Genomic DNA, 14893 nt, shown 5'->3' with positions numbered 1-14893 from the left:
TTTACTGAATTATTTGTCAGTTCTAACAGGTTGTTTTTTTTTTAATGGAACCTTTAAGGTTTTCTACATATAAAATCATGTCATCTATGACAATGGTAACTTTATGTCTTCCTTTCCAATTTGGATTCCTTTTGTTTTTTTTTCTTGCCTAATTGCTCTGGCTAGGACTTCCACTACTATGTTAAATGTAAGTGGCAAAAGCAGGCATCTTTATCTTCTTCCTGATTTTAGAGGAAAATATTTCAGTCTTTCACCATTGAGTATGATGTTGGCTATGGGTTTTTGATATATGGCCTCTATATGTTGAGGTAGTTTTCTTCTATTGGTTTTTGCAGTTTTATCTCATAAGTTCCTTTAAAAGGGAGAATAGACCATGAGCAAAATAATTAATTGGCTGTGTATTAGGTATTAGGTAACCAGTTTTTGGCAAATACTTACATCTCTGGATTTGAATATCCTCATTATAAAGATAAGGAGGTTGAATTAGATTTGGGCATTTCAAACTTTAGTGTGTGTTGGAACCACCGGGGGAAGTTGATGAAAAGCTTTGAGTTTGTAGGCCTGTGTAGGGTCCATCAGTTTGCATTGTTATAAGTCTCAGGTTATTCTGATGTGAGTGAGTTTGTTCTTTAGAACCTCTTATGGCCCTACAATTCTGTGAAAATATCCTCCACGAAGAGGTGATGGGTGTTCATCAGAGGAGATGAAATGTGGGATGGGCCATTGAGTTGGGGATCGCAATGGCTGCACTCATGGAGTAGCTGCCTCCTGAGATTTGGGCATGTTGGATGAAAAGTAGGAATGATAAAATGTAGGTACTTATTATTTGAAAATGAAGAGTAGCTGGCTTCGGAAGTGGTTGGTTTGAGGTGATTGAGGGACAAAAGAGGTTTTGAAATAGAAGCAGAGGCGGGGCTAAGGTATAGTTTTTAGTGGAAAGGCTGCAGATGGGATCACAGTGCCCCTGATTTATCACCAGCAAGTCATTGGCAAGACAGATTCTGGTGAGGGGATTCCAAAGAGCAGTGTTGGGAAACCAGAGTGAAGGAACGCTACAACAGATGAAAAACTGATGACCAATTTGCATAAACATGCATATTTACACTTATCAAATTAGTACAAATATGTTGTGTAAAATTAGTGGTTACTCTGATATATTAATATTTACTTACATGGTCTAAGAATTCAGAGTTTATAAACATATAGAGTCAAAAGTAAAAGTTTCTCTCCTAGCTCTCCCTGAAGTCTGTTAAATTTCTCTTTTTAGTTCTTCTAACATTAAATAATTTATTTCTGCTCTATTTTTAGATCCATCCACCTAAGATATTATCTTTTGTCTGCCTGTTATAAAAGGTGAAGAAGATATCACACTATGGTGTGCTCTCTCCTTTCTTTCCTCTACCTCCTGATTTTTACTTCTTACATATTTTGAATTTTCTGTGTTTTTTGCATGCATTTTACAGTTAACATGGGCTTGGAGGGGCAGGACTTAGGGTTATAACTATGCAATAATTTGCTGTCTTCCACCTCTGGGGAGAAAAGTAAACTTAGAGACCCAGGAAGAACAGCTGGAACACAAGTGCCCCCCCACCCCCCGCCCTGATGATTTGCCAGGAGCTCCTTCTCAGCTACAAATCCTTGGAAGGTTGGTGGTGAGAGGGGATGGAGAGACATTTTGTGGGGGAAAAATTGCATATTTCCTGCTCTGTTATTTTTTAAAGGTAGGAATGGGCCAGAGGTTGAAGGGCCTGTTAGGATTTTGTCCTGGTTACATCCAGAAGCCACTGGTGGGTTTTAAACAAGGCAATAACATTACCTGCTTTATATTTTAGAAAGATCATTCTAGCAGCTCTATGGAAGGTAGATGGGTGGGGGCCGGAGTGGCTGTAGGGAGACAAGTTGTCCAGGCAGAGAGCGTGTGGACTGCACTGGGGTGGGAGCAGAAGAATCGCAGGGAAGTAGGTAGATTTGGAGTGTATTTTGGAGGTGGAGCCTCCAGATTGCTGATAGTTTGGGGGTAGGTGGGCTAGAGAAGGAAAGGAGTTGTGGTAGACAGAAGAATGGTTCCCCCGAAGATGTCCACACTCTAATTCCTAACACGTATGAATATGTTACCTTACATGGAAAAAGGCACTTTGTAGATGTGATTAAGTTGAGGCTCTTGAGAAGGGGAGCTTATCCGGTATTGTCTGGGTGGGCCCAGTGTCATTACAAGGGCCCTTGTAAGAGTCAGAGTGAGCGAAGGAGACGTGATTTTGGAAGCAGAGGTTTGAGTGGTGTGAGGAGGGGTCCACAAGCCAAGGAATCCAGGCAGCCTTTAGAAGCTGGGAAAGATCAGGAAACAGGCTCTTCCCTAAAGCCTCCAGATAGAACCAGCCCTGCCAACACCTTAACTTTAAATTCTAGATTTTCATTTTGGACTTTTGACCTCCGTAAGTGTAAGATAATAATTTAAGTCATAAAATTTATGGAAATTTGTTAGGGCAGCAATAGGAAACTAATCCAGGAGTCAAGAATGACTGTCAGGCTTCTTCCTGGGGAATAGTGCTCCTGTTTCCCACCGTGAGAAGGGCTGAAGAAGAAAGTTTAGGACAAGGCTTAGAGGAGACTGGACATGTCAGCTTGGGAGGACTGTTGGTCGTCTCTGTGCATATGTTGATGGCCTCATTGGTCCTGGGCTCAGGGGCAGTTCAGGATGAGATGGAAATGTGGGAGCGTCAGCAGATTAATGGTATTTAGAGACCTGGGGTTTCACCCATGGAGAGAGTGTATTACATGAATTGTGGAAAAACAGCTTAGTAACTTCCAGCAGAGGCCACATACAGACTTATTCCCTCTTATTGCTTGCTGTTTAAATTGCAGCTGTTTTCTTTTGAGTCACCAAATGACATTTCAAAAGATAATAAGAAGCTGCCACTTTGGGAGAAAAGAGAGCTTTATTAAGCAGCTTGTTAAAAGATCAAATTTTTGGACTGTGTAGATAGTTGCGGTCTTTCTTCCTTCATTATTTTCTGAAGGATACATGTGAGCTTATTTGACAGATTTAAACCTGTGGTTTAATTTGGGGGAACTTCGATGGGTATATATTTTTATTTATTTATTATTTTATTTTATTTTTTAGGCATATATTTTTAAAAATCTGCTTCTCAGGTTGGTTACATTTAAGTGTTGGAAGAACTGAATTCCTCTAATTCTGTTTACATCAGTTGCTTCTTGCTGTTTGGTTTCAAGGGCTTTAGTGACAGCTGCAATTAAACTTTGAAAATAAGGTGGAAATTTGTATAAAGGCAATACATCTGGAGGAATCTATATAAATTCATATATCTCCTGTACATATTGAGTGGGGGTTATCAATCAGAGCCAGCCCCTGACTCCCGGACGTTTGGTAATATCTGGCAATATTTTTGGTTGTTGCGACTGGGGGTGGGATGCCACTGGAATCTAGTGGGAAGAGGATAAGGATGCTGCCAAACATACCACAGTGTACAGGAAAGTCCCTCTACATCAAAGAAGTGTTTAGCCTAAAATGTTAATAATGCTGAAATTGAGAAACCCAGCAATAGAATTTGTAAATGTGTAAATTAGGAAAATGGCAACTATTATCTTTCTGTCCCTTAATGCTGTTTCTGACATTACGTCTATTTGCACATTGAATCAGTGGTCTTTTGCTACTGTAACATAAGTACTGCAACATTCTTGCAGACTATAATTTTTATTTTGTGGGAAACTGGGTAATTTGGAATGGAAAGCAGAAAGAAAAGTTTGCTTGAAGTCGTCATTTAAATGGCTTTTTTTCTTTTTTTGGCTAAGATAAAACAGTGTTAAATTTATTATATAAATAGTCTTCTATTTTTGGGAAAAAATTCATGTACTATAAGTAGTTTTTATTTTGAGCTGTTTATCAAATATTAATGCTACTGTATCATCTCTAATCATGACCAACTAATTACTACCCTGATATAGTTATTTGCTTATTTCTGGTAATAAAAACATCCCCTGAAATAACTATACTTGAAATAATATGTTTGTAAAAATTGCTTTATTTCTTTTTTAATCTTTGGCACTGTTAAAATATTTTGAAGCATTGTAAATTTAAGAAAAAAGTTCCTGTCATTTACTGACTTAAATAGCAGCCCATGAAACAGATGTAGAAATGAAGACATTTGTACAATGCTTTGGAGTCTTTTTGTTTTGGTTTTACAATATAAATTTTTGTTTAGATTTTGCAATATAAATTTTAATTACAAAATTGATAAGAAACTTTGAGAAACCTACATTATTTGGTATGATGTGGGATATACTTTAACTTTTGTGACTTAAGAACAGGGCCCTAAAATGGGAAGAACAGATATAAATAAAAATCAATAAGTTTATACCATTAAAACTTCCTAAAATTAAGTATAATATATGACAATGTATGCCTAAAAGTAGTGACAAGTTTGAAATATTAAAAGCAGTAAAGATAGCATGACTTCCAGAATATGGAAGTGGATGTTCTAAAAATCAAAGATAAACATTATGTTGTTTCTTAGGAATATTTAATATTTATAGTGTCATACTTTCATGTATATATAAGACATATGAAAATGATGTCCTTGGACTTGAATTCTTTTGGGGCCATTTGTAGTATTTAGTATCTCTTGGGTTCCAAAGTGACACTGTTCTAATTGAAAATATTGATTTTAAAACCCAGTGAGTAAGTTGCTTTATACTGACTTCTGCAATTTTTTCTCCCAGTGATCTTAGCTTTGTCATTTAAGCCCTAGCTACATCAGACAGTAAGGCATCTACTGAATTATCCTCCCTCCTTTGTTTCTTCACTGGAATTTTTTTGTATCCCCAATATTCATTCATTTATTCACTTCTTCATTCATTTGCCTAATCATTTACTCACCTGTCCACTACGTCTTAGTTTACTTAATCACTCAGTAAACATTAACTAAAGGATATATCTTTAATTAGCATAAAGGATATATGCTTTATATCTGACTGCCCATTCCACATCTCCACTTGGGTATATAATGTGCATAGCAAACTTAATAGATCCCAAACAGTCCTGAATTCCTACCACTACCCTCTTCCCCTGCAATGTTCCTCATCCTAGTAAATTGCTTGCTTTTTCTGGCTACTCAGGCCAAGAATTTTAGTTTTCCTTGTCTCCTCTATTTCATTCATAAACCGTATCTGATCTGTAAGCAACTCCCATCGACTGTACTTTCACTGCTTCCCAGAATCTGACCACTTTTCATCAACTCCACCGTTACCACCATCACCTCCCACCTGGATTATTGCAACGGCCACTTAGCTGTACCCTTCTTTTCTCTCTTGCCGCCTGCCCCCTTTAGTCCACTGCTAACACAATAGCTTTGAGTGAACTCTTAAAAAATGGAAACTGGATTATGTCACCTCTCAGGTCAAAATCCTTAGTGACTTCCTATTTCATTCAGAGTAAGAGGCAAAGTTCTGGCAGTGGCCCGCATGGTGCTACGTGACTGACCCCTCTTTCATTCTCTAGCTTCATTGCCTACCGCACTGCCCTTGACTCCCTCCACTTGGCCCAAACTGGCCTTACTGACATTCTTTGAACACAGCAAGTGTGCCCCACCTCAGGGTTTTCACAACCAGCTGTTCCCACTGCCTGGGGAATTCTCTTTCCTCAGGCATTCCTATGGCTTGAACCTTCACTTCCCAGTGTTTGCTCAAATGCCACCTCTTCAAAGAGTCCTCTGACTGTCCTATTTAAAACTGTTACTTTTCTGTTCTACAGCTCCCTAACTCCTTTTGACTCTTACCTAGTTTAATCTTTTTTTTTTTTTTTTTTCTTTTGAGACAGAGTCTTGCTCTGTTGCCCAGGCTAGAGTGCTATGGCATCAGCCTAGCTCACAGCAACCTCAAACTCCTGGGCTCAAGCAATCCTCCTGCCTCAACCTCCCAAGTAGCTGGCACTACAGGCGTGCACCACCGTGCCTGACTAATTTTTTCCATTTTTAGTTGTCCAGCTAATTTCTTTCTATTTTTAGTAGAGACGGGGTCTTGCTCTTTCTTGCTCAGGCTGGTCTCGAACTCCGGACCTCAAGCAATCCTCCTGCCTCCACCTCCCAGAGTGCCAGGATTACAGGTGTGAGCCACCACGCCCGGCTAGTCTTTTCACCTCTAGCACTTATCACCATCTAACCTGCTTTAAATTTATTTATTCGTTGATTGTATTACCCCCCCACACCCCCCCCAAAACATTTACATTAAAATGAAAACTCCAGAAGTCCAGGGCTTCTGCTTGAAACATGGTAGGCACACATAATTATTTGTTGAATGAGTAAATGAGTCCATGTATAATATAGAAACCAACAAGGCAGTATATAATCTGAGGAGATGGATAGATTCCAAAGTACTATTTTTATTTCTATGTGTCTTCAAGACTTCATGTAATTTCTGGGTTCTTATTTGGAAATAAAAATGGAATTTTAATAAATCCCAAACACTACATGGACATGGTAAGATCTATCATTTGTTTACTGAAATAGGTAAGACATTCTGCGTAGTGGTCAATATTCTAAATGTTAGGTTTAAAAATTGTATGAATGTAGGCTGAGTGGTTGATATTTTGCAGAACTCTATGGCAGCTGGATGTTAGAGAACACAAGGTCACATCAATATTAGCTTTTATACATCTAGTTTCAGGTAATGTATGTGTAGTACATATATTTGTTTTGAGTAAAATTGTGAAACAGGACAATTGTGAGCCTCTATGTCCAGAAACATGCCTTAATAGTGTTACTTAGGAAGTCTAATGGCACCTGCAATTTTGTAAAATTGGAAATCCATTTTTGACATGACCTCCAATTTGAAAGCTACTCTTTCCATCTAGAGAGGCAGAATGCAACCCCTCCATGGTCATAAATAAGGTCAGAATTCAGAGCAAAGGACAGAACCAGGCACAGCTGAGGACCAGAGAATGCTGAAATTAATCTGTAGCTGTGGGTCTCTGTAGACAAAATGAGGCTTTGCCCCAGTAATACACAACTGGTGACATGCATCTTGCTGGGGCAAGTCAAAGAAAGCAAAGGCCTCTTAGGAATAGGGTTGCCAAACAGCAGTATATTTAGGATGAAATTTGAGCCATCTCATAAGCAGAGTCTGAAAAATGTTTGCAAATAGAAATAATAGCCGTGGTATAGAGACCCCAACAGAAATCACTGGGCAGGGACAGCATGAGACCCACTTATGAGGATCAGTGGAATCAAGGCATTTCAAGAGAAGAAAGATCTGGCTTGGACAGGTCTGCTCAGCCTTCTCTGGTTACGTGTTTTCGGTAGTTTCTTAGGGAGAACTGGAAATTAATACTTGAATCTACTCTATATCATGTATGGTTTGCTAGACAACAATGCTCAAGTGAACTGTGTAATTACTGTACCATAATCCTTATTTTGTATTTCAGAATTATTCATTCTTAACTAATCCTTATGTGGTCATCATAAAGACTGACATGAAAGAATCTTATTTTGCCCTGGATAAATATTTGAGCTAACTTGAGTCTACTGGGCTGTTAGAGCCAAAATTCCAAGACCAGAGTAGGCAGACCAGGGAGGACTCCTCATGGAACATTACCTTAAAGGAGGCTTTTTTCTTTCAGGATAGTATTAATGTTATAGAAGCAAATTTAAAAAACTGTCGTGTAATGCGTCACAGACATTAAGCCTAGAGCTTGGTATGTCTTTTGCTTTCCAAAACTTATACCCTATTTCTATTCTTTTATTTAAATTATTTAGTGGGTGTTCAGTAATTCCTGCTAGAAAGACAAAATATGTTCTTGCTTTATGACAAAAGCGTTAGCAGAGAGAGAAGCACTCCTTGGAGTTGTGCAGTTTGGTGATGTAGGAATTAACAAGGAAAAAGAGCAAGGTGAATCACACTTCAGCTACTAGATTAATGCATCAAATTAAATGTTACTATTCAGGAAGCAGCAGAAAGAAACTGCTTCCATGGTAACTGTTGTCATAGCTATATTTTTACTCATCTTTCAGGAAATATATGAAAGCCAAATAATACGGCTGTAGTGATACTTTTACTGCTTTACTCATTTTCAGATGGCAAATGCTCTGAAGCCTTGTGTTGTAATCGCTCTTTTTAGCTGGCATTGTCAGTTTAATATCCCGCAAACATTAATCAGTAAGGGTAAATGTATAGAAGACATTTAATGTAAATATCCAAGGATGCTTTGTCAGTGAAAATGTATTGTTCCAGAGTCCTCCAGGGTTGCTAAATAATAGTTTGACCTCCCTATCCAACCCCCATAATATTGAATATAGCTTCTCTTTTTTCACTGGCCATGAAGAATTTAAAAAAAATTTTTTGGTACAGCCAACATGATTTATTTACCAGAATATCTATTTGGATTATCAATGCCTATTGTTCCTCTTTCTCTTCAGTGTCTATCTTTTGTCTATATCAAACATTAAGAGGACCTCAAACTGAGGGTAGGTAAGAAAGGGGAGGAAGATGAATCTAGAATCTTTTAAAAACTGATTTATTTAGAAAAGAGCTCTTGTAAAAGATTTGGTCAGGACTTAAAATTCTTCCCAAATCCATAAATCCATACTTCGCTTTTTTTCTGTGTCATCAGACTGGATAATTGGATATTGGCTAGATTTCTTTCAGAGAAGTTTCATCTTTCTTGGCTACGTTGGCACAGAGAACAAAGTCAAACAAGCTGCTTCTCTGATTAGAAAATGCAGATCTGTGGCAGGTGAGAAGAGTGCGCTTTGCTGATGTTTTTTTGTTGGTTCTGTAATTGTCTTCAAGGAGTATGACTTCAGCTTCTTAAATTAAGGCTAAAAGATATATTGCTTACAAAATACATCAGACTTTTTTGGATGTTTGTGTGTTCACACTACTTATTGATCTTGTGAAATGCTTTATTTTATGATAAAATATCATGTTAAATTCTCACCATAATCCAAAATGCAGTATAACACTCTGGAATGGAAGGCATCCTGTGTTTTACTTTAAAAGCATTTTTCTTAAGCATCTATTTGTTAGCAAACACTGTAATTTCATCCTAGTAAATCAATCCTAGAGCTATCTGAATTTTTCTTTTTAATTTTATTAAGAGACAAGGTTTCCCTCTGTTGCCTAGGTTGGAGTGCAGTGGTGTGATTGTAGCTCACTGCAGCCTCAAACTCCTGGGCTCAAGTGATCCTCTCACCTCAGCTCCTCAAGTATCTGGGACTACAGGCACCTGCCACCAAGCCCAGCTAATTTAAAATTTTTTTTTTGGTAGAGGTAGGAGCTTGCTACATTGCCAAGGCTGGCCTCGAACTCCTGGCTTCAAGTGATCTGTCTGCCTTGGCCTCCCAAAGTGCTGGGATAACAGGTGTGAGCCCCCACACTTGGCCTCTGTCTATCTTTAAATGCTGAGAAGGGCTTCCCCGTAAGCCATTCTCAGCTCTCTCCAGCCCCCAGCTGTCTTACTCCACAGATTCAAATGCACTTGTTGCCCATACTCCATATTTAGCGATTAATCATGCTTAAATTCTATGTGGCATCTTTACAAATAATGCTTATTATTATTTAGTTGACATACTGTTGTTTTCACTCTTTGTGGTTTCTCATTTCATTTCCCCAACCGGATTATAAAACTTTTTGGTATAAATACTAATTCTTCTATATCTTTACATCTGCCCCTGTATCTCACACAAGACAGGTATTCAGTACAAATTTGCTCATGGTTTAAAGTCATAATACTGTGAATTGGAACATGCTAGAAGGAAACATCATGATATTTAAATGTATCTTGGCAAGAATGTTCAGCAAATTACCTTAATTTGCAGAACTGCTTTCATGTCACATTTGCAGCTGTTTCATTTCTCAGGAAAATGATTCATATTATTTTAAAGACACGACAACTTGAACAAGGTTAAAACATAATGCATAATGGTAATTAGCAATAAAAAATATAAAACTTGCAAATTTTACATAGTATAAATGCACAGTGGAATTTGTTAGAAGGTAGCCAGCTGTCCTGGGAGAGACTTTTAAGGTGGGGCTGACTGATAGATATCCTTTCCAAAATATGTTATTTTTCTCTTTATCTGTTTCTCTTTCTACTTTGCTTCTTCTTCCTAAATAATTGACCTCTTTCGATGTGGCCAATCTTTTCTGGAAACTTTCTGTTACATTATTGTATAATTTAATCCTCATACACATCCTGTTGGTAAGCTATTATTATTTATATTTTAATGACCAGGAAACATTGAGGTTGGAGAACTTCTGGCTTAAACTTGGCACTTTTTTTCACTGAGCTGAAACTAACACCTCGTATTTCTTCCTTTGATGTGTCACCTTGCACAAAAACATCACTTAATCTCACTGTGCCTTTTAAAAATGTTTTTCTTCTATAAAAGGCTAGTAAAAATGTCTGCTCTACCAACTTCATGGGGTGCTGTATTATTCTGGATTGCATGACAATAATTTGAAATGATTAAAATATATGACATCATTATTTTTATTATAACATGAGTCTATGTGATCAACAATGTTCTAACTTTGAGTAAGGGATTAGAACCAGATTGCAGTTAAAAAATAGCCTATCAATATTTTCTTTTGGACTTTAAAGCTCCTAAGATATATTCACATCCTTGGATTTTTGCATTAGGCAGAAAAAAGATCTGCAAGCTGGACTTTTATGTTTCTCCAGCTGCAGGGTAGATCCAGACTAGTCCTCTTTAGAAAAGCCTCTATAATCTAAAGAAAGTGACTTATTTTCCTCAAACTTGTTTGAATTTAAACTTCACATTTTATTTGTCATTGGCATTTAATTATTTGGGTTACTGGATTCTGTGTCTCTGTTTTGTCTTTATGTGAAAAGAAAAACATATCAAAGCAGCCAAGTTGGCAAAGGGCTTCCTGGTGACATGGCTTCTGTCTTCAGCAGCTCAACCCAGTGTAGCAAGGCAGGCTCCTTCTAGCATTTCATCACTGGTTCTCTTCCTCCCATCTTGATGGTTGGTGAATTTCCTAATCTGTTTTCTCTGAAACGTAATAAAATATTCTGAACCTCAGAAGAGGGTGCTGTTTAAGATTCTGTGAACTTTCTCCACTATCTGTGAAGAAAATGGAGTAGAGGCCGGGCGCGGTGGCTCACGCCTGTAATCCTAGCACTCTGGGAGGCCAAGGCAGGAGGATCGCTTGAGCTCAGGAATTCGAGACCAGCCTGAGCAAGAGCGAGACCCCATCTCTACTAAAAATAGAGAGAAATTAGCTGGACAGCTAAAAATATATAGAGAAAAAATTAGCCGGGCATGGTGGCACATTCCTGTAGTCCCAGCTACTCGGGAGGCTGAGGCAGGAGGATCGCTTGAGCCCAGGAGTTTGAGGTTGCTGTGAGCTAGGCTGACACCACGGCACTCTAGCCCAGGCAACAGAGCGAGACTCTGTCTCAAAAAAAAAAAAGCATACAGACAAACAAACAAAAAGAAAATGGAGTAGAAACTCCTGAAGGGTCTATTAAAAAACCATAAGAGTAAGCAAGGGAAGGAACCATATTCAACAAGATAAAGGAAGAGAAAATACTTTCTGAAAAGATGATAGTTTACATACACACACACCTGCACATACACACAGCATATAAATTGTATTCAATATTTTAATAAACATAGAATAAACATTGCATTATCATAATAATGAGGGAAGTAAAAATAAGAGAAAGAGTCCCTGCAGTCCCACTGGTAATCATGAATCCTTCTGATAGAGAGGACAGTTTTCCCTAATCCTGGCTTCTATCTCTAATTGCCACCTTTTGCTCTTTCTAGCGCCATTCTCCCTGGAAGCCCACATCCACAGCCTTCTTCTTTAGGAAGCAGAGTTGGATTCATTTCATTGATGTTTGCTTGGGCTTGCTGGATACCCTACAGGGCTTCTTACCTGCATTTGTAAAGCATTTTCTTGCCTCTCTGGGCATGTTTTCTGCATGACTTAAATGAACATCTCACTAAATAAACTGAAGGTATCTTAAGAGCAGGGAAACCACTTCCAAATTTTATTCTTTTCCCCAGACTATGTATAGTTCCAGGCACACTAAAGTAAAATATCTGCTCAGAGGGTGTGGCGATCCACAGTGCAGATACCAACACTCCAGGTTGCTCAATTTCTACAAAATTATAAAATTCAGTCTCATAATACTTGTTTGAATTCTGGGATTTTTCATTTCATGTTTTCAGTTCCAGCTGTGGGTACACTCAACAGAACTCACAAATCCTTGCCAAGTGGTAAAGGGTACCATTTGACACCGAGTATGTGTGAAGCGTCGTTGGTTTAAAACATGTATACCCTGCAAATGCCTGCTTTTTATTTCTGTAAGTAGTTTTTTTCTTATTTTCAAGTCCGTATTAACTATTCTAGAATATGAGTCCCAGGAAAACATAACTGTGTCTCTTTAGCTTATGTGATGTACCTTACACAGTCAAGTGTGTATGATTGCTTAATATCATAACACTGCTTGATGATAAGGTACGAAACAAGTCGTAGCTGAGGAACTGAACAGTCTTTTAAGTTATTTACTATTACCCCATTAGGTGCTATCTGCTAGGAAAAAAGCAAAACAACAAAAGCACATTGTTAAGATGTATAAATTGTTCTTCAGTGGAGGAGGTTTGTGTATATAATTGAGTTTAGTTGTTTTTGTTTATAGAGCTCCTGTAATTTCCCTGTGCCAGATTCTGAGTCAAAAGAAAAATACCGAAGTACTTAGGCAACAGCTGTTCTCAGTCCTTCAGGGCGGTAATTCTGAGCCCAGGGATGTGCATATTCTTGTTGTGAAATGATGCTCTTTGGCTATAAAGCCCTGTGTTCTTCTGCGGTGCTATTTTAGTGACCGTCCTTATAAAAACAAGGCTGTTTAACAGATATCCTGAAGGAGAAAATAACTAATGACCTAATGTGTATGGTTTATGAACTCTTCTCTGAAGTATTCCTAGGATCTGAGTTTGTATCACTGAATACATTTCTAAACCTCACTGTGTAGTCCCTCTTTGTAAAAGAGGAACAATATTGTAGGTGGGTTTTTGTGTTTTTAGTGATGCTGGTCAGTTAATCAACTCTGAATTCATATTAAATCAACCAAAAGTAATATGGGCAATATGGCTATATATTAATATTTGCTGTCTCTTTCATTAAATTCCGTTAAACTGAAGTGTGTCACGTTGACTTGGTATAAACTTATTTCAACAATTATCAAATTGTATTACTCCTAGTAATTCAGTAAAATGAGGGTCCTGCAGTTAACACCAGGCCACCTTATTTTCTAATAGGGTGTTGTTGGTATTTATACTTGTCTCATTGCTTATTTGCAGTAAAATGAGCCTTTACTGGGTCACCTTCAGGTTTTTCTTAGTATTTATAGAAGGTGCTCAAGCAGGTGTATTTATCAGCTCTTTTAGGCGAGGTTGCCATTAATGAAGTCTTCTCTATTATATAGTATTCTTAAGAGAAAGTATGCTTAAGGACCTATCTTATTCTCAGCAAGTAAGTTTTAGCTATTTTTTTTTTTAAAAAGTTTGGGATCCAGAGCTAAAAAACTTCTCCTTGTGCAAATGATTCATCAGTCTAAAAATCTTTATGCCAAAGTTAATGCTTCAAGATGCAGAATGAATTTACATTAAAAGCTAATGGGTATTTGTGTTGAATAGATGGAGGTTCTGCTGCAGATGACAGCGACCACACTCAACAAGGCAGAAGTTTCTCTCTCTCTCACGTAGTTGTCTGGATGCAGGAAGCCCAGGACAACTGTGGTTGACCTTGTTCTACGTGATTGTTTGGAGTTTGACTTGGCGTTCCGTGGTGTTCAGGATTCAGGAACCCTCTCATTGTTTTTTATTTAATATTTGTTTATTTTTGGTAGATTTTATTAATTACTATTATTGAGTGACAATCTGACTTGGCAGTGTGCTTGACTGGAAGTAGAAGTCATGTTTTATTTATACAGTTTTCTGGGTTTGGCATAGCAAAGTAATCTTGACAGTAAATATTTGGTGACTTATTTTGAAAGGTCAGATATTTTGGGGAAGGATCATTAATCTATACCCTGTTTGCAAGACCCTGTGATATGTGTTGTGGAGCTCACTGCCCAGGGAAGGGGTGGGAAGGGAGCACACATCATGCCAGACAGAAGGAGGAACAAATGAAGTGCTCCCGAAGCCCTGACAACGAGGATTGTGTGTGACGGAGGCTTCATGGAAAGTAATGCAGGTGGGATAACTTTGAAGGATGGGGAGGGCTTTGATAATCAAAAATGGAGGGGGAGGGCACAGAGGAGCGTGGGGCAGTCCTAGGGGAGGTGGGAATAGACAGTACTGGGAATGGATGCCTGGTGTGTTCGTGCCTGTGTCCACTGTGCCTTAGGAACGACACTGGCATGGGGTGTAGCAGGGGGTTAGGTGAGCATTTATCCTTGGCCTTTTTTTTTTTTTTTTTTTTAATCTGATAGGTGACAAAGGAGAGTTTTATGTTGAATAATATTTTGAGGAAACTGCATTGATTTGTTAATTTACGTTATTTGAGATGCTTCTCTGAGCTATACTAATCTTTAACACCTTGTAAATGTGATTCATGTTTAGATGGAATTATGTCTGTATCTTGAATGAAAACATACTAATGACAGTACCTGTAAGTGTGTGACTCTTACAGGGGGACATAAACTCTCAGTATTCACAAAGGGCCAGGTTCTAAGTGCTTTCTGAAGTTAGAAGGTCATGCTATCCCATTTTACTGTTAATTCTGCTGATACATCATTTAGAGAAAGTTCCAGAAAAAGTTCTAATTCCTGCTGAAGAGCAGAGCACTGATATGATTTTTTACTTAGGTATGCAGAAAGAATTGGTTAGCTTTGTGCACAGAATAG

The 14893-nt window shown here is 38.1% G+C and overlaps 1 protein-coding gene across 2 annotated transcripts in view; it reads left to right on the top strand.

Moving 5' to 3' along the window:
* Nucleotides 1–14893, top strand: part of ADAM23 (ADAM metallopeptidase domain 23) — a 153720-nt gene that overhangs the window by 18382 nt on the left and 120445 nt on the right. The window lies entirely within an intron of this gene.

Source organism: Eulemur rufifrons, chromosome 1, assembly GCF_041146395.1.
Source record: "Eulemur rufifrons isolate Redbay chromosome 1, OSU_ERuf_1, whole genome shotgun sequence".
NCBI classification, from domain to species: domain Eukaryota; kingdom Metazoa; phylum Chordata; class Mammalia; order Primates; family Lemuridae; genus Eulemur; species Eulemur rufifrons.
Note: the sequence above shows the minus strand (reverse complement) of the source record. Positions and strands in the feature narration are given on the sequence as shown.